At 34.5% G+C, this 27,394-nt stretch overlaps 1 protein-coding gene and 1 pseudogene across 16 annotated transcripts in view; both read left to right on the top strand.

Annotated features, from left to right (window-relative positions):
- The window catches only part of FUT8 (fucosyltransferase 8), a 309,441-nt gene that overhangs the window by 94,766 nt on the left and 187,281 nt on the right, over positions 1-27,394 (top strand). For 9 of the 16 annotated variants that reach the window (XM_077767167.1, XM_077767159.1, XM_077767171.1 and 6 more), the window contains exon 3: positions 3,294-3,326. The exons of the other annotated variants lie outside the window; for them this stretch is intronic. The gene's annotated coding sequence lies outside the window, so the exon portion shown is untranslated. The remainder of the gene's footprint in view (positions 1-3,293; positions 3,327-27,394) is intronic. 16 annotated transcript variants of the gene reach the window in all.
- On the top strand, positions 871-1,169 carry LOC144233980 (small ubiquitin-related modifier 1 pseudogene; annotated as a pseudogene).

Genomic DNA, 27,394 nt, shown 5'->3' with positions numbered 1-27,394 from the left:
TTTGTTTATTGACTATTTTTGTACCAGAAGTTCCATGAGTTCTTTTTTTTAAATCAAGATATTTATTAGATGCTTAACTGTACATGGCCTGAGCTGTGAACAGGCTTTGTTAAAGGCTTGAGTGCTTGGCTCAAACCAGGAAAACTTCTGCCTCCTTTTCATGTTCATAGAGCAGCTACTGCTCACAGTTGGGCCAGTCCTATGGCCTGCAAAGGAGGAGATAAATATACCAGAGCAGGATTCTGTGAAACTGGAATGGAGCCAGAGGTAAGCCAACTCTTCCAGCCAACCCTTCAAGATATATCCTGACCACCTAAAATAGCACCCGATACTTAGTAGGTGATCAGTGAATATTTGATGGAGGATTTTTTCCTATGTATTTATTTATTTATTTATGAAGGAGGAGTTGCAAGGATCAGATTTGAGTGAGATATAAATAACTTTAAATTATTAATTTTCATAACACTGTACAGGAAAGTATATTTGCATAATGAAGGAATATATTTCAATGTTTAAAAAATGAAAATTAAGAACTCATTAGTTTTAAGGTTTGCTAGTTTTCATCACTGTAATCTGTTAAAGGAAAATATAAATTGTGATAATTAAATTAAAAATTTAAGAGAAATTTTGATTGGTAGAGTGATAATGTTTGTAATAAAAATTATAATTAAAATTTTAGAAAATTTGAAATACCATGAAATCTCCAAAGGTTAAAAAGTCAAAGTAGAGTGAGGTGTGATGCCTGCGGAAGTCCCACCAGCCATGATATTGTGGTCTGGTGAAGAGAGATGGATTTGTAAATCCTAGAGTAAGCCTCTGCCTACCTGAGGCCACTGCTGTGTGGAGACCGTGGGTGAAGCCACCATCAACATGTCTGACTAGGAGGCAAAACTGTCAACTTATTGGGGGATAAGAAGGAAGGAGAATACATTAAATTCAACATTGAACAAGATAGCATTGAGATTTGCTTCAAGGTGGAAATGACAACTCATCTCAAGAAACTGAAAGAATTGTATTGTCAAAGACAGGGAGTGCCAATGAATTCACTCAGGTTTCTCTTTGAAGGTGAGAGAATTACTGATAATCACACTGCAGAAGAATTGGGAATGGAAGAAGATGATGTGATTGATGTTTATCAAAACAAAAGGGGGAGTCACTCAGCGATTTAGATTATCTTTCCTTTTTTTCTTTACCCTCAGTCCTTTTTTATTTTTAAAAATAGTTCTTTTGTAATGTGGTGTTCAAAATAGAAAACTGGCACCCAATCTCTTTAAAATGTCTGATAATTTGAATTCTAGTACCCATTATTCATTATCACTTGTTTTCATTGTGCTACATTTTGATGATCAAACGTTAGCCCCTTTCATATTGCCCTTTCCTTTTTAAAAATTACATGTATGCACAGAGAGGCCACCTTTTCCAGGACTGCATTTTCAGGCTTGTGATAGATAAGATTGACCAATGTGAGTGTTTGTAATGACTTTCTAGTTGGCCTTAAAGTTCTAGTGTGTGATAGCTTCATTCCTGGACTGTGACTTTCAGTGGGAGATGGAAGTTATTCAGAGAACTGAACTGTGGGAAAATGACCTTTCTTTAACTTGAAGCCACTTTTACATTTTGAGGATCTAGACCCAAAAAAGAGAAATAATCAGGCTGGAGTTGAGAGGATGAAGATGGTGAGAGTAATGACTAACTCCAAAGATGGCTTCATTGAAGAGAAAGCATTTTAAGATAAAAGATCTAGAAATTTTCTTGTCAGAAGATCTAGAAAATTTCTCATTTTCATTAGCAGTGAATAAAGTTATTCATGCAGAAGTGTATACAGCAGAACATGGTTCTTTTTAATTTTATTTGTACTTTTTGTTCTGGGATATGGGTTTTAAATGAACATTGTACTAGCTTAATTAAAGTATTTGTAAAAGCCTTAAAAAATAGTCAAAATCTCTGAAGTAGACTTTTATTGTAGAATCGGAAGGAGAAAAGGAATAAAACCTGGTTATAAATAGGCTAGGTATTGACACAGCAGGCCAAGAACAGCTAAAAACATCTAGTAAGATAGAGGAACTGGAAACACTATCTTCAATCTACTGTTGAATTAGACTGTATTGGACCTATCATACAATCTCCTTAAGAACAGTGACTAAGTTCACGTTGTTCAAGGCTATCCCCAGTGCTCAGTGTAGTTCCTGGCAATTAGTATACTCTGCACAAAATTTTTTCTTGACAAAAGTAAGCCTGTAGGTAGTAAATTCTGGAGAACTGACTTCAGACATTTTTAGGGGTGTTGTTTCTATAGGTTTTCAGCCATAGCTGCTCCTATATATTTTTTCTTTGAGTTTCTCTTGACCTTTTGGGGTCAGAGATCAGAATTTGTACCTATGACTCTTGCTAATAATATGTTTTGAATTATTTTCTGCACTGTTTTTATCTATAGTTAGAATGTTATTTTCATGAAAGAGGGCAGGCATCTCTAGTTTTAAAAATTCTGGTAGCCAAAATTTTAGTATGACCAATGCACTAATGCTAAAATAGAAAGTCTTGTATTTATTTATATTCCTTTTCACAAAATTTTAAAAAAATCTTTATTTTTGAGTGAGCGAGAGCGAGAGAGAGAGAGAGGAGAGGAGGAACAGAGAGAGAGGGAGACACAGAATCCAAAGCATGCTTGAACTCAGGAACTGTGAGTTCATGACATGAGCTGAAGTTGGACGCTTAACTGACTGAGCCATCCAAGTACCCAATTTTCTTAGTGAAGTTACCTTAAATAAAGTTCCATAGGGTTTAATTGTCCTGCTAAATAAATCTTAATTACTTTGTTATAATAAGTTACAATGATTGACTTAAGGGATTAAGAATGAGTCATTAATGCTTTTTTCTTTGCAGTTAGTGATTTCAAACCTTTTTGTATTGATATCAATGAAAAATTACTTAAGTCCTTGCTGAACATCAAGAAACTCAAAGTTGCCTTTGCGTGTATCTCATGGAAAATAAGAAGTGGATTGAATTTTCCTTTTACTAATGTAAAACAGAAAAAGAACTTAGTCTAGATTTTTTCTAGGCTTTTATTTCATTTACAGTTTTTTCCCCCTGAAGATGTGCTCCTTATTTTACCACATGTTAAAATTGATGAGTATACTTAAATATATTTTAGTGTGCCTCCTCGTCAGTCTCACTAGCCATGTTTTAGTGCTCTCTAGCCACACATGACTAGTGGTTATTATATTGGACAGTATAGATATAGAACATAGATATATTCTTGCAGATATACCTGATATAGACATTTTTTCTTACAGATTTTAATGATCCAGTTAATTATGATTTTTCAGGTAAGATTCTCAGTATATTTTTGTAAGACATTTGTACTATGAAATATATTTTGATTATTCTGTTATATCATGGATACTCCACTAATATTTGTTATTCTGTTTTAAAATGTTATTTTATCTGATTTTGAGACTAGCTTCCATTCTGTAATATAATTTAATGGGAAATTTTGAGACAGTAACTGGAAATTGTCCTTATAGGTAATATAGAACATTAATCTTGTTAAGTGAGGTAATGAATAGAACTGTGTGAAAATTCCTTTTAAAGCTTTTACTGTCAGTATTTTAGGAATGTGGAGCTTTTAAAACAACCCTTCTTCTAGCTCCTAATGTGTTTTCATTAAACATGATAATAATGTATTTCTCGGTATAGTACTGGGCTTATAAAAGTTACTGATTAGATGTTAGTTTTATTAGTACACAGATTTGATGCATATTCCCAAACTGGATGATTGTAAAAATTCCCTCAGGAGGTTTTTAAAAATACAGATATCCAAGGCATATAAATTATATTAATGCATACAAAGGATTTTGTTTAATTATTCCTTAGCATGAACTCATTGGGATAGAGTTGTTGGCTCAAAAGATTTGAATTATTGTTTAGATTTTTGATTCACAGGAACAAATTCTATTCAGAAAAGTTACACCAGTGTACATACTATTCCCCACTTTTTCTCTACATGGGTATTATTCAACTTTTAGTATTTCTGAGTTGATTAAAAAGATCTTCTATTTTAGTTTGTAATTGTGAGTGAGAGTCAGCATTTTTCATAATTTTTTTTGTTTATGTATTTTGAAAGGGAGCGTGAGGGGGTGGTGAAGAGAGTACGAGAAGGGAAGACAGAGAGGGAGAGAGAATCACAGGCTGTCAGTGCAGACCCTGATGAGGGGCTTGACCCCAGGAACCCTGAGCTGAAATCAAGAGTTGGGTGCTTAACCAACTGAGCCACTCAGGTGCCCCTGCGTGTTTTTGATTTCTGTTCTCTCACACACCTAAGGTTCTTAGTTTTGATCAGCAGTAAGCTGAATGATTGGGATAGAAGGCAGTGACTAAAAAGAGGAATTGGTGTTCATAATTGGGGTGATTTTGGTTATTGTACTGGGTAAAGTTAGGCACAAAAATGAATGGTATATTTTTGAAATGTTCCTTTTCAGTTTGAGAGTGGAAGAATTGGATTTGAAATTTTCATACATGAAGATACCAAATATTTTGTTACTATTATTTAAAAACTGATTATTATATTTGGTTCTGGTTGTTAATGAAATCAGTGTGAAATAATGCCATTAATGATGCCATCTAACACAACTATTTCTTATGTTTAAATATGATAGAACAGAAATTCTTAATTATGGGGACTTTTCATCTTTGTTTCAGTAATGCTTCATAGTATCTGGCCCTGTAAAAGAAAACTCATTTCCTATAATTACAAAACTTTTAACACCAGATGTATGGGCTTTCCACACCAAGTAACTCTAATTCTCTGAGGATACCAATGGGTAGTTAGCACAGGCCTCAGAGGTTAGGGGCTCAGTCCCATAAAAGTACCCTTCACTTTGGATGCCAACCGCAAATAGTGGGTAGGTACCCAGATTACTCACACTTCTGTCTGACCTGACTACAAATTGGGAGGGGTCCTGTGACTTCCTCTTCAGGTTTGATGAGATTGGCTTTTATGGCTCATAGAACTCAGACACACTTAGGTTTACCATCTTATTACAAAAGATATAATTAAAGATGAACAGCAAGATAAAGAGATACTCAGGATGAGGTCCAGAAGATCCTGAATGCACAGCTACTGGCACATGGATGTGTTTACCAACTTGGATGCTCTACCTGTATTTGGTAGGGATTTTTATCACATAGGCATGGTTGGCTTTTAAATCAATGTCAGCCTCTCCCTTCTCCCTGGAGGATAAAGGGTGGGGGTGAAAGTTCCAAGCTTATAATCAGGGTTTGGTCTTTCTGATGACCAGCCCCTATACCGAAACTATCCTAGAACCCACCAAGAGTTGCCTCACTAGAACGTAAGATGTTCCTATCAGGAAATTTCAAGGGATTTAGGAACTCTGTGTAAGCAGTGTGTGTCTCTCTGGGCTACAAACAATTATGTTCAGTCTGAATGGGGGCTTTAGAGGGATTGTAGGTGCTGGCACTGTCAAGAACCCTCCTGAGTGCCAGGGGGCTCTGGTTTCCACACCAGAAGGATGTTGACAGTTTATTATCAGGCTGAAGCTTTAAGGTTGCAGGAGGATTGTGTTCTTTCTGAGTGACGGGGACAGCACCCCACTAGAAGTCCTCATCCACATATTTATTACTCCTTCTCGCTGAGTTTCTTCTGTAAACTGCTGGAGAGCCTCTTTCTACTTCAGTGTCTCTTGAGTGCCCTCTACTGAAAAAGCTTAGCATGGTGCTCATGTTAAAGGAAGAATACTTAAAGGAATTTTGTTGTTTATCACAAAACTTACCTTGAAAGATTCATTCAGAACTGAGGGGCAATAAATTGATAACTGACACATATGGATAATGTGAACATCCATTTGGAATGTTATGGATAATACCTGAATTTGTTTATACAGTTACCTGTTGATGGACAATCTGAGTTTGTTCTAGTTATTGGCTCTTAGAAGTAAAGCTGCCATGAACATTAATATGCAGGTTTTTGTATGGACATATATTTTTAATTTTTATATATTTTTATTTATTTTTGAGAGAGAGAGAGCAAGAGTGAGCATGAATTGGGGAGGGGCAGAGAGAGAGAGGGAGAAACAGAATCAGAAGCAGACTCCAGGCTCTGAGCTTCAGCACAGAGCCCAACACAGTGCTTGAACTTGTGAACCATGAGATCATGACCTGAGCTGAAGTTGGATGGTCAAACAGCTGATCCACTCAGGTGCCCCTGGCCATATATTTTAATTTCTCTTAGATAAATACCTAAATGTGGAATGACTGGATCATATAGTAGGTATGGGTGTAACTCTTTAGGAAATTGCCAAATAGTTTTTCAAAGTGCCTATTACCATTTTTGTTCTTGCTGGCAGTGTGTGGTAATTCCTTTATATCTCATCAACATTTGGTATGGTTATTCCTTTTAATTTTAGCCATTCTAATAGGTGTAAAGTATTATCTATGTGTGTTTTAATTTCCATTTCTCTAATGACTAATGATATTGAGCATCATTTCTTGTGTTTATTTACCATTTGTATATTTTCTTTGGTAAAATGTCTGCTCACATCTTTTACCCATTATTTAAAAAAAATTTTTTTTACATTTGTTTATTTTTGAGACACAGCACAAGTGGGGGAGGGGCAGAGAGAGGAGAGACAGAACCTGAAGCAGGTTCTAGGCTCCGAGCTGTCAGCACAGGGCCTGATACGGGGCTGAAACTCACAAACTGTGAGATCATGACCTGAGCCCAAGTCAGACGCTTAACCAGCCCAACTAGGTGCCCCTTTTACCCATTATTTTAATTGGGTTGTTTTCTCATTATTGAGTTTTGAGTGCTTCTTCTTTTTTTTTTTTTTGAGTTTTGAATGCTTCTTATATATTTTTGATTCTTTGTTTTGCAGAAATTTTCTCCTGGATGGTGGCTTGTCTTTTCATTCTTTTAAGAGTATCTTTTGAGGGATAAAAATTTTTAATTTTGATGAAAGTTCAGGCTATCCATTTATTCTTATATAGATTACATTTTTGTTATTATAGCTAAGGTATATTTGCCTAATACAAGGTTATAAAAGCTTTCTCCTAAGATATCTTCTGCAAGTTTTATGGTTTTAGGTTTTATGATTAGTGGTATGATGCATTTTGAGTTAATGTTTTTATGTGAAGTGAAAATTGAATAGTTCTTTTTTCTTTTTTTTTTGCATTGTGATATCCAATTTTTCTANAATTTTCTGGGTTGTTTCCTTGGCTGTGCAGAAGCTTTTAATCTTGATGAGGTCCCAGTCATTTATTTTTGCTCTTGATTCCCTTGCTTTTGGGGATGTCTAGCACCGTTTTTTGAAAGGCTCTACTTTACACTTTTGTCTAAAATCAGTTGATCCATATATGTGTGGGTTTATTTCTGATTCCCTAATTCATTCTACTGATTTCTTGTCTATTTCAGTGCTACTGCTGTTTTGATTACTGTGGCTTTATAAGAAGTCATGAAACCAAGTGTGCTACTCATCTAACTTTGTTCTTCTTTTTCAGTGTTATTTTGGCTATTGTGCTGGTTATTGATTTATTGCATCTCAGCTCCAGATTTGCCCTTTTTGCCTGTTCTTTGAAAATCGATCTGGCTCTTCTAGTATTTTTCTTTTGCCAGCTGGCCTAGTGTTGAGCTTTGTCAGTAGAGAGTGCTGCAGAGACATTGCAAGAGGAAAGAGTTTTGCTTCTTGTTTTCTGTGTGCTTGGTTGGCAGGCTCCAGCAGCATACTCAACTTCTCTAGAACCAGCCCACATGGCTTCCTTGTGTACAGTTCTTACTGCACGTGTGACTTGACCAGCACTAAGCTTCTTTAGTACTCAGAGGGCTGTAGTAACCCAGCAGCCAGTGACCCAAGGCTAGCTTCTCTTTGTACCTCTCATGTGGGTTTGTAGCAGAATGCCTTCATGGAACACTGCCAGATAAACAGCTTTTCCTAGTCCCCTTATGAATGGATTTCTGCCAAGTTTCACAAGGCAGAGTTCCAGCAAGTTCTGCTGGCATGGCACCAGAATGACTTATCTGTCATTCAGTGAGACAAGACTGTACTTTCTCCAACGAGGTCTGATCTCCGCCCTAGAATGGTTAGGGAGTTGGGAGAGGCTTTTGCTTGGGAACTCTTGACTCAGCCCTAGGTGATGTTAGCTGCTCTTGTATTCTTTAGTATACTCTTTGCTTCTCACTAGTTAATTATTGTTACACCGAGCCCTGTTATAATGATTCTTTATACTTTTGTCTTTTCAAATTTCCTGTGACTTCTCTTTTCTGATTGGATCCAGAATGATGAAACTATTCTAGGTTTTTTCACATTTCCTTCTTAATTTTAGAAGCAGGTACTAAATGTCCAAAAAAAAAAAAAAGGCCTGTCAGGATTTTCACTGAATCTATACATAAATCTGTGGGAATTGCATTGGAATTGGAATCTATAGATAGATTTGGGGAGGATTTACCTCTTAACAGTAGTGAGTCTTTTGATCCATGAATAAGGAATCACTATTTACTTAGATTTTCAGTTTCTTTCAGTAGTGTTTTATGGTTTTATTGTACAGATCTTTCCCAGATTTTGCCAGATTTATCCCTAAGTGTGTTACATTTTTTATGCTCTTATAAAGTATTTTTTTATATTTATCTTTCTAGTTGTTCATTGCAAATATATGAAATTGCAGTTGGTGTTTATATCCTGCAGCCTTGTTAAATTCATTTTTTAGTTCTAGTTTTTTGTTTTGTTCTTAGCAGATTCCATTGGATTTTCTGCATAGATAGTCATGTCTTCTGTGAATGAAGAGAGTTTTACTTATTTAATTCCAATCTGGGTGCCTCTATTTCTTTTTCTTTGCCTGTCTTCATTGGCTAGACACTCTGGTATAATGGTGAATACAAATGGCGAGAATGGTCTTCCTTCTTAATTTAGGGGGAAAGCATCTATCTTTTACAATTAAGTATGATGTTAATTGTAGATTTTTCGTAGATAGCCTTTATTGGATTGATTAAATTCATTTCTATTTCTAGTTTGCAGAGATATTTCAAATCGGAAATGGATATTGAATTTTGTTAAATACTTTTTTGTGTGTGTCTATTGAGATGAGAGTTACTATTTCTTTATGCTTTAACCCTAAATAATAAAAGTGTCTGTTACTGTGCACAATTTTGTTATTTTTTCCCCCAAAATGCCCCTCTCCCCTAAAACTCAGTTAATTTGCATGTATAATGCCTGGGTTTAAAAAATACTTTATGTGCAATATCATTTTAATTGGTTAAAATATAAACTACAGTAATAACAGTGGAGTCTAATTATTGAGCTATGAAATGAAAAAAAATAGAGAAAAATTTGAGAAGTGTACCTACTGAAGAATTGTGGTTGAGTACAATTGTTTTAATTCTAAAGTTATGTTCAGCATTACTAATGGGAGACAGCTAGCTATAGGATACTTAAGGATCTTTGCTGAGTGTTTAGGAGGAAGTTAAAAAAATAAATGAATTATATGAAGAAAATTTTTAAACCATAGAGGCTTGCTTACTTAAAAATTGAAAAAAGCAAATAAGTAGACCTAACAGAACATAAGGGGTTCAGAAGAAAGCAGTTGTTTTTTTTTTATAGAAAGTACTTGGAGTTAAAGTAATATAGCTGGTGGCTTTGGTGAAGTGGAAAGAATTGCCCTGGGATATTTGGGTTTAATCCCTGTATTTACTACTTGCTAGCTGGGTAAGTTTCTTAAACTAAGTTTCTGATATCTCATATGGAGCATGAACATAAGAATGTCCCAAGGGTTGTAATGAAGATTAAATAGAATCAGTCACATAAAAGTGCAGAGTAGTATAGTTAGGTGCTTAATAAATGTTTGTCTTTATTATATTTTTTAATAACCAGTTGAAGCTTTACTACTCTCTTGCCTATTTCCCTGCTGATTATATTTAGACACAGAGCTAGTGCCCATAGTTACCTTGAAACCCATCAAGAAAATAAAAAAAAAAAAAAGCCAATTCCTGCTGTGTTGACTTCCTGGAATTTCATAGTTTCAAAGAAAACCAACCAGAGCACTGTCAGCATTAAGACTGTATTAGAAAATGCTCTGAAGGAGAATTCTAACTTGAGGAAAGATGGCAGAATTTTTTATAGGGCATTAGCAAGAGGAGTTAGGCGTAGTTTAGGGAATAGTTGGTCAAGGATGACTCTCAGAGAATTGATCTTGTTAGAGTAGCAGCCATTGGACAGTTTGGATTTTATCAAGAATTTTGGGGAGAATCAGCTGTGGGAGTCAAGGACATGAGAGGACCAATGCCAAATTCTCAGGTTTTTAGTGTCTGCACAGTAGATTTTCTATCATCGGTTCTACCCCTGCCACCATAGTATAAGGGCCCTTCCATTATCCTGGTCATGATTTTATGCAGCTTCTAGCTCTTCATCTCAGAGGTAATATCTTTATGAAACTATAAAGTACAAGGAATTAAGTATTTTGTAGTGCTGGAAAATTCTTTCAGTCTTTTCTTTCTGCCTTCTTTGCATTGTGTTTTGGATTCTGTTATGTAGGTGCTCTGCAGTAGAGGAAATGGTAACATATGATAATGAAAAGCTTCAAAGAAGACACAAGACTGGAAGGGAGATTTGAATAAGGTTTTGCAGAAGCTATTTTAGTTGATGACACATCTTCAACTTAAATTGCAATTGTTTTTTTTTAAAGTTTGCCTTATATTTCTGTGATGATTCTAGTAGAAGTCAAATGAAATTATTTTTGATAGCTGATTTGTGAACATTGGTATTTGCAGCCAACCTTTCAAAGCCTACCTTTTCCTTTATGGAGCTCAGCTTGTGACTAAATGGATCATCTCTTATCTATTTAATGCATTACTAGTTTCTAGCAGCTGTTGCTTAACATTGTTCATTCTTGAGTTTGGTGCTTCATGTGATTTCTTTGCATTTATGAGGTACTTTTTGACTATAGGTGGATCCATTCTCCTCTAAATGTAATATGTGCTTTGAAATTAAATTATCCTTGTCCTCTTTGAATATATAAATCCTTTTATTATCTGATAGTATGATTCTTGCTATGTGGCTTCCTGTGTTCCTTTTGTAATGCTTACTTAGCTTTTAATTTAAATACAAGGTTGCCTTAGCATCCAAGGAAGACTTTGGTCTATTCAGACATTGAGAAAGTATGAATATTTGGACACTATACTTAAGATTATTGGAACATTTTATTCTCATTTTTCAAAATATAGTAAGGGAGGCAAGTTCTTATTTTTTCCTTATCAAGCTCACCATAGACCTTGTACTTTTTAAACTGGCTTGAATGGAAAAAATATATATATGAAGAATGATATATCTGCTATTTCTACATGGATGTTATTTACCATAACTGGAAAATATATTTGATTTACTGTGAAGCTCTCAGGGTAAATGTTTCAGATATAATCAATATTTTAGTATTTTCATGTATAGTTAAGCACTTTACATAAATTATGAGAATGTTATTAATGGTTTTATTTCTTCTGAAAAATATCATAAAAAGTTCTGTAGTGTGACTTTCTTTTTTGATATTCAGAGGAAGTTAGACAAGATTTGTCTACCACTAAATAGTATGTCAACTGGTGAAGATCTTTTCTACCTAATAAGTTATTCTGCTTCTTAAATCTCATTCTTTTCCAGTTGCAACATTTAGTAATATGATACAAATGCCACTGTCATAGCTTTCTTTAATTTTCTGGAAAGTATCTTTTATAGTCTCCATATCATTAAATCTTGAGAACTCTGAAAAGCTTCTTTATCCTTTATTTCTTTTCAAGAAAATACCTTCATATACTCTTGATGTTTTTGCAGAAATTCCTGCTATCCACAGACAGAAATGAAGACATGCATTGTAACGTCTCAGTCATTTAGGACATTTTAAAAATTAACAAATTAATTATTTAAAAAGTTCCATAGATTTGTGATCTTTCAGTTTTGTTCTGCTTTACTGAAGTATAATTGATATATATTGTAAAATATTTAAAGTATGCATAATGGTGACTTCATATATTCTCTCTTAGTAATTGTATAATGCAGTATTATCAACTATAGCAGTTATGATTTACATTAGATCCTCAGAATTTATTCGTCTCGTATCTGAAAGTCTATACTCCTTTACCACCCTCTCCCTATTTTCCTCATCACCCATCCCTGAAAACTACTTTCCTACGCTCTGTTACTATGAGTTTGATGTTTTTAAAAAAATTTCACATATAAGTGATACCATGTAGTATTTTTTTTCTCTGTGACTTATTAGTATAATGCTTTCAAGACTTATTCATTGTTTTTGAAATGGCAGGATTTCTTTTTTTCTCATGGCTGAATAATCATTATGCACAAACACACTCACATACCACATCTTTATTCATTTATCTGTTGATGGACCCTTAGGTTGTTTCTGTACGTTGGCTGTTGTGAATGATATTGCAGTGAACATGGGAGTACATGTATCTCTTTGAAATCCTATTTTCATTTCCTTTGGATATATACCCAGAAGAGGGTAGTCTGGATCATTTGGGTGATTCTGTTTTTAATTTTTTGAGGAAAACTGCATACATCCTCCATGGTATGCTGTATCGGTTTACAGTGCCACCAATACTTGTTAAAGCACTTTTTTTTTTTTTTTTTTGATGAGAGCCATTCTAACATGTAGGAGGTGATATCTCATTGTAGTTTTGATTTGCCTGTAGTGATGACTAGTGATGCTGAGCACCTTTTCACATACCTGATAGCCATTTGTAGGTCTTCTGTGGGGAAAAAAGTCAGTTTCCTAATCAGGTATTTTTGTTTTGTTTTGTTTTGTTTTGCTGTTCAGGCTATGAGTTCTTCATATATTTTGGTTATTAACCCCTTATCAGGTATACAGTTTGAAAATATTTTCTCCTATTCCGTACGTTTCCTCTTTATTTAATTGGTGATTTCTCTTGCTGTGCAGAAACTTTAGCTTGATATAGTCCCATTTGTTTATTTTTGCTTTTTTCACTTTTACTTTTGGTGTTTTAAAATTGAAAACGTCATTGTCCAGACTGATGTCAAGGAGCTTGCCCCCTCTAGGAGTTGTTACTTCTAGGAGTTTTATGGTTTTGGGTCTTTTATGTATTTTGAGGTGATTTTTGTCTGTGGTATAAGATAGGGGTTCAGTTTCATTCTTTTTCCTGTGGCTGTCTGGGTTTCCCCAGCATCATTTATTGAAGAAACTATTCTTTTTCTGTTGTATATTCTTGGCTTGTCAAATATATATGTCAGTATTGTACAGTGTTAATTACTATCGCTTTGTAGTATAATTTAAAATTGGGAAGTGTAGGCCTCTAGATTTGTTCTTAAGATTGCTTTGGCTCTTTGGGAACTTACGTGGTTCAATACAAAATTTATGATTTGTTAGCTCTGAAAAAAATTTTGTTGGAATTTTGATAGGGATTAAATTGAATTTGTAGATTGCTTCAGACTGTTTGGCCATTTTATCAATATTAATTCTTCTAGTCTATAAGCACAGGTTTTTTTTGTGCTTTCTATTTATTTATTTCTACTTCAGTTTCTTTCATCAGTGTCTTATAGCTTTCACGTACAAATCTTTCACCTTCTTTGCTAAATTTATTTCTAAGTATTTTATTTATTTTTGATGTAATTGTAAATGTGATTTTCTTAATTTCTCTTTCTAATTTGTTGTTAATGTATATAAACACTGATATTTGTATATTGATTTTGTATTGTTCATCTTTACTGAATTTGTTGATTGATTCTAACAGGTTGTTTTTTTTTTTTTTGTGGAGTCTTAGTATTTTTTATATATAATATCATGTCATCTGCAGTGGTGAGTTTTACAAACTCCTTTCCGATTTGTATGTCTTATTTCTTTTTCTTGCCTAATAGCTCTGGCTAGGATTTCCAGTACTGTGTTGAATGAAAATGATGAGAGTGGGCATCCTGGTCTTGTCCCTGATCTTTGAGGAAAGACTTGCAGCTTTTCATTGTTGATTATGATGTTAACTGTGGGCTTGTCATATGTAGCTTTTATTTTCTTGAGGTATGTTCCCACTATATTCAGTTTGTTGAGAGTTGTTATCATGAAAGAATGTTGAATTTTGTTAAATAAGTTTTTCATCTATTGAGATGATAGCATGAATTTCATCCTTCATTTTGTGTGTGCTATATTACATTTATTGATTTGCCTATATTGAACCAACTTTGCATCCCAGGAATAAAACCCACTTGATCATGGTGAATGATCTCTTGAATGTGTTGTTGAACTCTATTTGCTAATATTTGATTGAGAATTTTTGCACTCATATTCATCAGGGATATTGGCCTATAGGTTTTTTTTTGTGGTGTCCTTGTTTGGTGTTGATATCAGGGAATGCTGACCTCGTAAAATGAATTTGTTCCCTTCTCTTCAGTTTTTGGGAAGATTTTGAGAGGGCTTGGTATTAATTCTTCTTTAAATGTTTGGTAGAATTTACCAGTAAAGCCATCTGGTCCTGAATTTTTTGTAGGAAGGTTTTTGATTACTTATTAAATCTTCTTAGTAAATGTTTTGTTCAGATGTTCTCTTTTTTCTTGATTCAGTCTTGGTATGTTGGTATATTTCTAGGAATTTGTCTAGTTCTTAGGTTGTCCAGTTTGTTGGTATGTAATTGTAGTAGTCTCTTATGATCCTTTGTATATGTGTGATACCACTTGTAATGTTTCTTCATTCATTTATAATTTTATTTGAGTTCTTTCTCATTTTTCTTGGTTAGTCTAGCTAAATGCCTGTCTTTTCAAAAAAACCATATTTTAGTTTCATTGTTTTTTTTTCTTTTTTTCTTTTTTTAAATTTCTATTTCATTTATTTCCACTCTGTCTTGTGGTCGGTTGGTCTTCCTTCCGTTTCGTTTCTTTCCTCTTTTTTTTCCTTCTCTTCTCTTCTCTTCTCTTCTCTTCTCTTCTCTTCTCTTCTCTTCTCTTCTCTTCTCTTCTCTTTTCTTTCCCCTTTCTTTGACTAACTTTGGGCTTAGTCTGTTTGATGTGTAAAGTTAGGTTGTTTATTTGAGCTTTTATTATTTATTGTTGGTATTTATTGCTATGAACTTCATTCTTAGAAATGCGTTTGCTGCATCCCTTAAGCTTTTGTACTGTGTATTTCCATATTAATTTGTATAAAGATACTTTTTAGTTTCTTTGACCCATTTGTTTTTCAGTAGCATGTTGTTTAATCTTCACATATTTGTCCGTGTTCCATGTTTCTTCTTGTAATTGATTTCTAGTTTGATACTATAGAAAAGATGCTTAATATGATTTCATTTTTAAAAATTTATTAAAACTTGTTTTGTGGCCTAACATATGATGTATCCTGGAGAATGTCCATGTGTACTTATGTATTCTGCTACAGTTGAGTGGAATATACTGTAAATTTCTTTTGACTCCATATGGTAATGTGTACTTTAAGTCTTAAGTCCAGTGTTTTCATATTGATATTCTTTCTAGATGATCTATCGTTGAAAGTGAGGTATTGAGATTTCTACTATTATTGTGTTGTTGTCTATTTCTCCCTTCAGATCTATTATTATTTTCTTCATATGTTTAGGTGCTTCTATGTTGGATAGGTAAATATTTTAAAATATTACAACCACTTGTTGGATGACCCCTTTATTATATAATTACCTTCTTTGTCTCAAATGCAGTCTTTTGCTTGGAAGACTATTTTGTGTGTTGTAAGCGTAAATATTCTTGATTTCTTTTGGTTTCCTTCTTCCTGGAGTATCTTTTTTCAACCCCTTCCTTTCAATCTGTATATATCCTTAAGATACATAAGAGAACTTAGTCTGCTTACATTTATAAAGTAATTATAGATGGATATGGACTTATTGCCATTTTGTTAATAGTTTCTGGCGTTTTGTAATTCCTTTGTTCCTTCTTTTATCTCCGTCTTTGTGATTTGATTATTTTCTATAGTGGTATGCTTAGATTTCTTTTTCTTTATTTTTTGTGTTATCTGTTACAGGTTTTTGCTTTGTGGTTACCATGAGGCTTATATAAAACATTTTATATTCATTATAGTCTATTTTGATATCAACTTATTGTCAAATGCATACTAAAGCTCTCTGCTTTTACTATACCCCCATGCAATTTATGTTTTTGATGTTATAATTGACATCTTTTTACTTTGTGTATCCATTAACAAATTATTGTATTATTTTTTTACTGTTTCTGTCTTTTAGCCTTCATACTAGATTTACAAGTGATTTATCTACCTTCATCACAAATTATATTAATCCGATTTTAACTCTGAACAGCATTTACCTTAAAGGGTTTGTTCTTTAATTTCTTTTCTTGTTACTAATAAACATCCTTTTGTTTGCAGCCTGAAGAAGTCATCTTAACATTTATTAGAAAGCTGGTCTAGTATTGATGAACTCCTTAAGCTTTTACTTTTCTAGAAAACTTTTTATCTCTTTTTCAACTCCATAGGACAACTTTTCTGGGTAGAATATTTTAGGTTGATAGTTTTTTCTTTCCGAACTTTCATTGAAGTTCTTATATGCAAAAACTTTTCAGATTTTGCTGAAAATGGAGATTCCCTTTTACATACATGAGTTTTTCTTTTGCTGCCTTTAAGATTCTGTCCTTGTCTTTAACTTTTGAGAATTTAATTATAGTGTATCTTGATTTGGATTTAACTTGTTTGAAATTCTGTGGCCTTCCTATATCTGGAGTTCTGTTTCTTTTCCTGTGTTAGGAAAAGTTTTCAGCCATTATTTATTTGGTTCTGGGACCCCATAATACATATACTGATGTACTTGCTGGTGTCCCATAATTTCCTTAAGCTTCATTCACGCTTTTTCATTCTTTTTTCTCTTTATGTCTCTGATTGGATGACTTTCACTGTCCTGTCTTCAAGTTTGCCAATTCTTTCTTCCATTTGATCTAATCTGATGTTAAATCCTTCTGTTGAAGTTTTGAGTTCACTTATTTAATTCTTTAGCTCTGTGATTTCTGTTTGGTACTTAAATTTTTTAACTCTGTTGAAATTTTCATGTAGTGAGCATTTTGTGATCATTATTTTGTACTTTTTATCAGGTAAATCTCTTCTTTCCCTTTTATTGTGATCTGTTTCAGATGTTTTATTTATTTATTTTTGTAACATATTTCTCTGTTTCTTCATTTTTAAAAATTCTCTGTGTTGGCTTCTATGCATTAGATAAAATAGTCACATGTCCCAGCCTTGATGGAATGGTTTCATGTAGATGGTGAATCTTAAAATTCAGCCTGGCCCTAGCTCTTGGTTGTCTTTCAGACCTTTGTGATTGTCCAAGCTGCTTTCTTCATGGCTCCCAGCAGTTGAGAGTATTTCAGTGTTCCCAGGTGGAGGATCAGTCACCAATATATGGGCTGATTGAAAGCTGGACCCTCAGGTAGCAGCTTTTCAAGCATGGAGGCAGATGTGTCTTTCAGGGAAAGACTGGGATCTAGGTGTTTCTCTCTCTTCCCTTTGTTCTGAGCCCTGGGGTTAGCTAATTAAGAAATTTAAGAACTGTTTCTTTGTTTGCTACTGTGTTATAGAACCTGTGAATGCAATCCCTGGTTGCTATCAGAACCAAGCAATCAAGTAGTGTATCCCCTGGGTGGCAGCTACAATACTTAGGGTGTTAGATATGTGTACACACTCCTTCCAGGAAGCTGTGATTTGTAGTGATCTACTAAGGGAATGCAGATTTGATGTCTGCTGGCTTCCCAGTTTTCATGCAGGACTGACATCCATCTGTAGATGTATGCTAAATTAGAAGCCTCATCCCCTGGCAGTAGCTTTTGAAGTATGTAAATAGGCCTCTTTTTGGGAATGATTGGGATATAGGTGTTTCTGTCTTCCTGTATGTTGAGCCATGGGGAAATAGCTACTTAAGAACTATTTATTTGTTTGCTACAGTCCTGTTGAGTCTGCTAATGCAAGCCTCACTGCCACCAGATTTAGGCTATCATAAGGTGTGTCTTTTGGGCAGCAGTTGCAAACCCCAAGCACCAGATGTATACACAAATTCCTTTCAAGGAAGATATCAGTGACTGGGAGCTGGGCAGAGAGAGAACACAAAAATGGTGCCCACTGCCTACTTGGTTTCTGGAGAGGATTATAATTGGTCCCTAGTTGTGTGTTAAATGAGAAGCTTGACCCTAAGGCCACATCTTTTAAGATAGGCAAATAGGCCTGTTTCAGGAAAAGACTGGTAGATGGCCATTTTTGTCTTTTGCTTCTCTGCTGAGTCTTGGGGGCATAGCTACAGTGAGTCCCTGAAGCCCACCAAGAACTGTTTCTTTGTTTGCTATAGTTTTCTGGGTCTTGGGGACACAAGCCCCATAGGCTTTCAGAGCTCGATGTTTTGGGGGGCTCTTCCCTGAGTTAGAAGTCTTAAAAGTTGGGGCACTAGATGTTGGGTTGAAACCCTTTATTCCACAGGGAGAAGCTGGTAGTTGTGAATTCCCTCCCAGTTGTATGCTGGTCTCTGGGGTGTGGGGTTTATAGGGAGAGTGTTTTTCAGCTTTTCCTACCTATTTGATGTATATTTTCTCTTATTTGTTCTCTGGATTTTTTTCAGTGGGACTTGTTTCATGTTTAGCTGTAGATTGAATATATCTGTGGGAGGAGGTGAATTTGAGATCTTGTCACCATCTTTGACTAGAATCAGATTTGTGATTTTCAAATGTTATCCCTTTGAATGAATAATCTGGTGAATTAATAATAGTCTGGTGAATTCACTGGGATGCTAGTCATATCTAAAATATAACACATACGTGAGTTTTAAGAGGTGTATAACTTCATTTGCTGCATGATGTAACTCTTTTTAGTAAATATACATTTAGAGACTACAGTAGTTCCAGCAGTTCCCCCTTATCCACAATTTGCCTTTTCATTGTTTCAGTTACCTATGGCCAACCAGTCTGTAAGAAGATGATCTTCCTCCTGATGTCAGAAAGTCAGCAGTAGCCTAATGCTATGTCACAGTGCCTATGTTGTTCACCTCACTTTATCTTATCATGTAGGTGTTGTATCATCTCACATCATTACAAGAAAAAATGATAAGATGTATTTTCAGAGAGACCATATTCATGTTATTTTTATTATAGCCTATTATAATGTTTTATTTTCAGCTGTTATTAATTTTTTACTGTTTCTAATTTTAAATTAAGCATTATCATAGTTAGGAACAAACATAGTATATATAGGGCTTGGTGCTATCTGCAGTTTCAGTCCACTGGAGGTCTTGAAATTTATACCCTTTGGAAGAGTAGGGGGGAGACTATGGTATGTTTGGAATGATAGCAAAAGACTTCTTTGGGTTTTTTATTGATATCATACATAATTCTAACTTGTGTCATAGACTTGTCTCATAGTAAATAAATGTAAAATAAATGGCACGGTGAAAGAGAAGAAATGTAAAATGAAAGTTTCTGCAAAATTACCAAAGGGAAGAAGTGCAGTGTACTTTCTAATGTACTTTTTAATGTTAAAAAAAATTGAGAATTGTACAACCCAAGGAAGCTGAGAAAGCTTTTTGCACTTATATAACAGTTTTTAATCTATTAATTGCAGAGCAAAAACAATAGGAAATTAATTAATTTTATGTAAAAAATAGCTTCCTAATTATGAAGTCCTCCTATCATTCTTCAGTTCGTTAAGCCTACTTTTGGTTGTTATTATTTAAAAAAAAAATGTAATTAGGCAGTTCGAAGAAAGCTTCAGAACAGCTGTAATTACAGCTGTGAGTTTAGTCAAAATAGGGGTTTTTAAAGACTCCTCACTCCCCTTTCGCATCTCTTTCCCTTACCCCAAGTAACCCAAATTTAGTTCTAAAAGTTTTGGTGAGCTCAGGATTCCCGAAACTGGAGTGCCATATGTTTAACTGCATGCAGATGTGATGATTATATGTGACTCTTCATTAAGATTTTTGGAACCTTTTTAGTTCTATTGCTCTACGTACAGTTAAATATTTTTTATCAGCTTGTTTCTGTATTTAATTTTAGAGATATACACATATTCTAAACATACTTTAGTGATTTTTATCAAGGTTCAGGCATCTGCTAAAACTATTTAGCGAGATAGTAGTTTTTAATTCTAGTATATGTGCTGCCAAAGTGAGCACAATAGTTTTTCATTCTAAATTTGACCTAACATTGATATTATTACAAGTTGACTGGAAATATCTGCAAGGCCTTAAATCTATGTGTTTTTTTTTTTCAAATTTTACTTAAAAATTTTTGAAAATATTCTTCAAATTTTACTCTAATAAGAAATTAACTTTAACCTTGTCTAAAAACAATTTGGTAAATCTCTTAATTTTTGGAGCAGGGTCTATTATAAACCAGAAGTTAAATACACATCCTTGTTAGTCATCCCCTCACTCTCTCTTCCTGTAGGTTTAAAATTTAGGGATATAGATGTCATTCTAATGCCTGGTTTTCAGTTTGCAGTCAAGGATTGGAAAGAGGGTTATGAAAACCATGGCTAACAGTAAGTTTGGGGCCAGTCTCACTGTCTCAATTAATTGCCATCTCTTTTGCAGATGTTAGTTATGCTGAATGTTGATCATGGGCTACGTAACTGGATTCTAACCAAGTTTTCAGAATTTGGTTTAAGATTGTAGTCATTTGTTTTTGAATCACATATAAGGAAATTTAAAGAGTCTTCTGCCAAAGCTAACAATTTAACACTTTCAGGTAGAAAAGTAAATGAAACATACCTATATGTATATACCACCATGTTCAAAAATGTATGGTTCTTACCTTTAAGTACAGTGGGTAGAAAAGGTACAAATATGTGCATTAACTTAAGAAATCAACTTTTAGAGGGTAAATAAACTTGGATTTAAATCTCTAGACTTAGGAACTGTTTATTTTTTTATTTTTAATTAAAATTTTTAAAATTTATTTTTATTTATTTTTAATCTGCATTTTACTTTATTGTTTTTTCATATAATTTATTGTCAAATTGGCCAACATACAGTGCATACAGTGTGCTTTTGGTTTTGGGAGTAGATTCCCATGGGAACTCTTTAGATCTTAAAGAAATTCCATAGATCTAGACCAGTTTTCTTACTACACATGAGGAAACAGAGTCAAAGAAGTTGAACTACATTAAGTCATTGATTAAACAGATTTATAGGATATTCTAAATATGAACTCAGGAGTGGGTGACACAAGGTAGCAAGTTAACTTTACTGTTGGTAATCTTGGATGTCAGCTAAGGTTGATTGATTGCTCATTGTAGGTACTTTTAGAGAGAAACTGCCGGGTCTTTCCTCATATGACTTTAAGTGGGAGTATCAGCAGGATGTGGACTTATATAGTAGGGTATTTTTAGAGGGAGAAAATTGAACAAAAGCCATTTCAGAGAATACTGGTGAATTCAAATGAATAATTAAATTCATTCATTAAGACAGAATAAACAAACTATATTTACAAAATAACATAGCCTTTTTTTTCCTAGTTTACTTATTTTGAGAGAGAGAGAAAGTGAGTGTGTGTGTGTATGTGTATGTATGCACTTGCAGGTAGGGAAGGGGCAGAGAGACAATCCCAAGCAGGTTTCCACTGTCAGTGAGGAGACCGACTGGAGCTCAAACTCACCAACTTGTAAGATCATGATCTTATCCAAAACCAAGAGTTGGACGCTTAACTGACTGAGCCACCCAAGAGTCCCCAGATTCTATAACTTTTAAAATAGACTAGCTGAGGGGTGCCTGGGTGGTTCAGTTGATTAAGTGTCCTACTTCAGCTCAGGTCATGATCTGACGGTTCGTGGGTTCGAGCCCCGCATAGGGCTCTGTGCTGACAGGTAGCTCAGAGCCTGGAGCCTGTCTTCAGATTCTGTGTCTCCTTCTCTCTCTGACTGTCCCGTGCTCATGCTGTCTCTATCTCTCTCTCAAAAATAAATGAAACATTAAGAAAAAAATTAAAAAAAAACCATAGACTAGCTTATTTGAGTTTGAGTATAATTTTGATGATGAAGATATGATTAATTGTATGAAGATAAAGGCAGAAACTTAATAGAAACTTTTAGGAAGGAAAATAAAGCTTTGAGACTTTAATAAGAGAGGAAAAATGAAATGTGAGAAGTAATTTTATTTAAGGACTGGCTATCCATTTGTCTCCTTACCAAAACGTGCTGTTGTCACTGTTCTTTTGTCGTCTTCCTTCCTCTACTGGTTCTTTCTGAAAAAAGCTCTAGTGGGGTGTAGTGTGATACAGTTCAGTGCAGTTCTGGCTTCGTCACCAACGACCAGTATGGCCTGGCACTAAAAGTTTTCCTTTTGAGACATACAAAAGTGAATAATTTTGAATTAGTTACATCGTCTTCTGAGCTTCAGTTTAAGGTACTTCATGAAAAAGGTGAGTAGGTCTTGGATGTGACTGTAAGGTTGTTGAGACAATCAGATGAAATCACATGATAATGTTTTAAGAACTGAAGACTACACAAAGGCAAATAATACTGTTTTTTATAACTTTAGACTCAATCCAGCATGACAAATAGTTGAGTATCCAGTATATCAGAACCAGAGTTGTAGACTTTTGAATTCAGGAAGATATAGTCCTTGCCTGTAAGATATGTCGAGTGTAATTTGGAGTAGAAAGAAATAAAATGTGTAATGCAGATGTCTACAATGTATGACAGAATATGAAGAGGCTGACCCAGATTTAGGCTTACGTTAAAGAGTTACCCACCTGAATCTGCTCAAAGTCCATGAGACTTGGTATGCTACAAGTGACAAAGTGAGCATTTTCACCTTTTCTTATGTATCTCATGCTTTTTGAGCCTTTAGGTAAGAATGGACAGATTTTAAACTTGTGTTGCAATGTGATGAAAGTCTAAACTTGAGCTCTTTAATAATTGCAGGTGGGAGCTTGTTGATTTTTTAAGTGTTCAGACATGAATCAATAGTTGAGTCAAAGTGCCACAAAGAATATATAGTTTAAGATTTGATAAGTATTGTCAGTGGAATAGGTTCTAGGCTTTAACATCTGGGTTGGATACCTTGACAGGGACGTAGAAGATTAAAGTGAGACTTGGGAGCAACATTTATTCCAACCCCATTGAAGATATCTTTTACAGGGTGCTAGAATTATTTTGACTGTTTCTCGTAGTGAGGAATCTTTCTATTATGTGATGAAGTATACTTTCTTATATGGACTGTTGTGTTTGGAATTCTTTGTTTTTGCCAGACAAAATAACTTTCTGCTCCATCTGCTGTTCTGTACTTTTTACATTTTATTAGATATGCCAACAGGCTTGAATGAGGAGAGAACCTGTTGATGGGTAGCCAGAAATAGAAGAGAATGATAAGTTCAGGAAGCAGGTCAAAAAAGAAAATAGTGATAATGGCTAATACTTATTAACATTGAAGTTCCAGGTGCTGTTCTATATATTGTTCTCATATTGCAACAATTTATGATATTGATATTTTAATATTAAATATTAGTTAAATGAAAATTTAGTGTTAAATGATGATAATAATTATCCTCATCACAGACAAGGGAGTTGAGCTATAGTGCTTTGCACAATGAGAGGCATGGTCCATGCTAGCAGCATTTGATTTTAAATACCAAACCCTAATGCTACCACATAATGCCTATTAGAGATAACCTGGAGGCCCTTTGGGGAAAAATTCTTAGCTTCCCCTTCTCTAAGTATGCTACTTGTTAGAGATGAGAGATGAATATTTTAAGGCCATTAACTTGGTTGGGAGAGATGGGGTAGAGGAGGTGAAATTCAACATTTTAAGATTGAATGAAGGCATCAGAAAGGAAGGAACCTGAATATGAATATAATCTTTTTGCAAATCAGCGAGAAAGAGAATTTTGGTTAGGTTATTATAATAACTAGGTTTTATGATGCTAGATAGTCATGAAAGGTTGATAGAAATAGTTTCATAAGAGCTTATGATTGATCACTAGTTTATAGACTAGTGATTCCATTGGATGGAATTATTGGAAATATAATGTGAATTATTCATGTAATTTTAAATTTTCTGGTAGCCACATTAAATAACATAAAAGCAAATGAAATAAGTTTTAATAATACAGTTTATTTAACCTATTAATATTAACCTAGTATTAAAAATATTATCTCAACTACTAATTGACATAAAAATATCACTGAAATATTTTACATTCTTTTATTCCTGCCAAGTCTGAAATCAGTGTGTATTTTACACTTACAGATTTTCTTATTTCAAAGTAGCCACATTTACATGCTGAACAACCACATTTGGCTACTGACTACCTTACTGAACAGTGCATTTATGTATGATTAAAAGATTGATTGTTCTTGTTATGTTATAAAACAGTTCTGATTGAATTATAAATAGTTTATTCTCCCTCTGTGTACAGCACACATAGAGAGGAGGCCGATCTGGGGCCAAAAAGCCATCACTCATTATTCAGTTGTGTCCAGAGAATCGACACATATCCCCTCCTGATCAAGGAGGGGAATATATTTTTTGTATTTAGTAAGAAGGGATGTGGAAGGATTTACCAAATATTTAGGCTTCTTGCTGTTTGAGGCTCTGTATATGTTGAATAGTTAGAGGGACTTCCAGGGGACTCTATAGAGAATTTCTGCTACTTCATAAGTTCTGGGCTCTGGTTTTATATAAAGCGTAGTGCTTTTTCTGTAGACAGAGCTATAGAGGAGATGCACACAGTTCTTACTCTAATGGATGGTGTTTGTTAGTCAGGGACTTTGTTTCTCAGTCTGGAACCCTTCACAACTTTAATGATTTGCTTTTTGTGGTATTGAATATATTTTAGGGTACAACTCTCGGGGGAATTTCTAAATCTACCTTTTCCTCCAAAAATAAATTACTACCTAATTAAACTGATCACATAAAAAAAAAAAAGACAGTAAATCTTTCATAATTGTAGAAGTATAATATGCGTTCTTTGTAAAAATTTAGGTAATGGGAGATACCTACTGTCGTGTTAATCAGCAGATCACCAGCAGAAAAGAAGTGTTACCATATTGACTTTCTCTTTCAGTACTGGGGCTCCTTGAGTTATAGCATTTCAGTAAATCTGAGCCTCTTTGGTTTGAATGGGATAGTTATTCTTTCCTTAAGAGAGGGTGAGAAGGGGCGCCTGAAGGGGTGGCTCAGTAGGTTAAGCATCTGACTCTTGATTTTGGCTCAGGTCATGATCTCACAGTCGTGAAATGTTGCCCCGTATCGGGTTCAGCGTGGAGCCTGGAGTCTGCTTGGGATTCTCTCTTTCCCCTTCTTTCTCTTCTCCTCTCCCACTCATGCTCGCTCTCATATGTGTTCTCCCTCTCTCTCTTTCTCTCAAAATAAATAAGCTTTTTTTTTTTTAAAGTAAAGAGTGAGCAAATGGAACAAAAGGGTGACCAAATGGGAGATATGTGTTCTTCCTGGCTGAGTTATATTTGCATATTATTCTGTATTATGTATCATATTTTATATTTAGCTAAGAGCTTATTTTTAACACATTAAATTAAAAATCTTTCTAGAAAGTTATCTATAAAATTGTAAGGTTTATAAAACTAAATAATAGCCATAAGCCTTAATATTAACTTGTTGCAAGTTATCAGGTTAAAAGGTAAGTTCTGCTTTGTTGCTTTGTACAATTTTAACAGAATAGAATGTACTTTTATCATTAATAATTTCCATTTTCTGAATTTGTTGTTTTGGTGGTATGCTGATATATCAGTGTTTATATCTTTTTTTCATGACTAATTATGTCTTATTTGTTATAAATGTGGTTCAAGAGGAGGTGAGGGAGCTTTAAACTAGTGCTTACCATTTGAGGGATTGCTGGTTGAAACAGGCAAGCTAGACCTATGCTTAGGAGGAAGAAAATGATAGCCACTTGGGAAGAACTGAGATGAGGGGAAAATAGATGTTTTGGGAAGAGGTCCAGAATTAAAAAAAAACAACAACAAAAAAAACCGATTCTTACACAAAACTTAATCATTAGGAAAACAATCAGATTTTACAAAATTTGAGTCAAAAGCATCAAGTTAGAGAACTTTGAATTTTATATTTATTATGTTCATATTTTATATGAATGAAATGTAGAAGTTTTCTGTTTGTTTTGAATTGACCCCCTTGTAGCTTATACTCTTAACTAAGGATCACAGTCCGTAGATGTGGGATCACAGTCACGATACTGGGTTTGTAATGCGTTTAAGTTAAACAGCTTAATGACTTAGACTAGATTTCATTTACCTATGTGTTCATATTGTCTGCTGGAATGTGTTAAGAGTCATATTGATCCTCATCATGAAGTTATTGCTAATTTATAATTTTAAAGTGATGTGAAAACATTAAATACTCTTTAAATGTTAAGTATGATATTTATTAGAACATTCCTTAATGCAAAGTAGGTCATTCTTTAACCCGTACTTAATTTTGGTTATTATAATTACCTGTCCTTAGCCACCCATCATAGGTATTATGCTGGTTTTTCAGTTATTAGTCATACAGAAACATTTGTGAAACATGCCTAGGTCATGGTTGACCTGGGGATGATTTAGGAAAATTATTTTAAAGAGTCGTTATGACTCTGGAATGGTTTTGTAACTACTGTTGTTGCCCTGCTGTTTTTGGGAACTTAGCCTAGGTTAAAGTAAAGATTTCAGGTTTTGAAGTCACAAGTATCACCTTGAATCCTTTTCTGTGCTCCTTTACTATCTCTGGGCAAATTACTTGCCCAGGCAAATTATTAACCTTAGTTAGTTTCCTCAACTACAACTAACTTGGAAATAAGTAACAGCGATGCTACAACGTTTTAGGGTCATTAAGATGACCCCCACAAAATAATCTATTGTCAAGGATAATAGCAGCTTTACTTTTTTCTTCTTCTTTTTTTTAAATAAAGACAAAGTTTTTTTAAAAACATTTATTTATTTTTGAGAGAGAGAGAGAGAGAGAGAGAGAGCACAAGCAGGGGAGGGGCAGAGAGAGAGAGAGGCGTAGAATCTGAAGCAGGCTCCAGGCTCTGAGCTGTCAGGACAGAGCCAGACGTGGGTCTCGAACCCATGAACTGTGGGATCATGACCTGAGCTGAATTTGGATGCTTCACTGACGGAGCCATCCAGGTGCCCCTTAAGTAAAGACTTTTTAGAGCAGTTATATGTTCACAGCAAAATCTAGAGGAAGTTACAGAAATTTCTTTTAATATCCCTTGCCCCTGCATATGCATAGCCTTTTCCATTATCAGCATTCCCCACCAGAGTGATACATTTGTTGTAACTGATGAACCTACACTGACATATCATAATCACCTAAAGTCTGTAGTTTACCTTAGGCTTCACTCTTGGTGTTATACATTCTAAGGGTTTAGACAAATGTGTAACATGTTTCCATCAGTATAATAGCATACAGAGTATTTTCACAGCCCTAAAA

This window comes from Crocuta crocuta, unplaced genomic scaffold (genome assembly GCF_008692635.1).
Source record: "Crocuta crocuta isolate KB4526 unplaced genomic scaffold, BGI_CrCroc_1.0 scaffold55, whole genome shotgun sequence".
NCBI lineage: Eukaryota > Metazoa > Chordata > Mammalia > Carnivora > Hyaenidae > Crocuta > Crocuta crocuta.
This window is presented reverse-complemented; position numbering and strand designations above follow the sequence as displayed.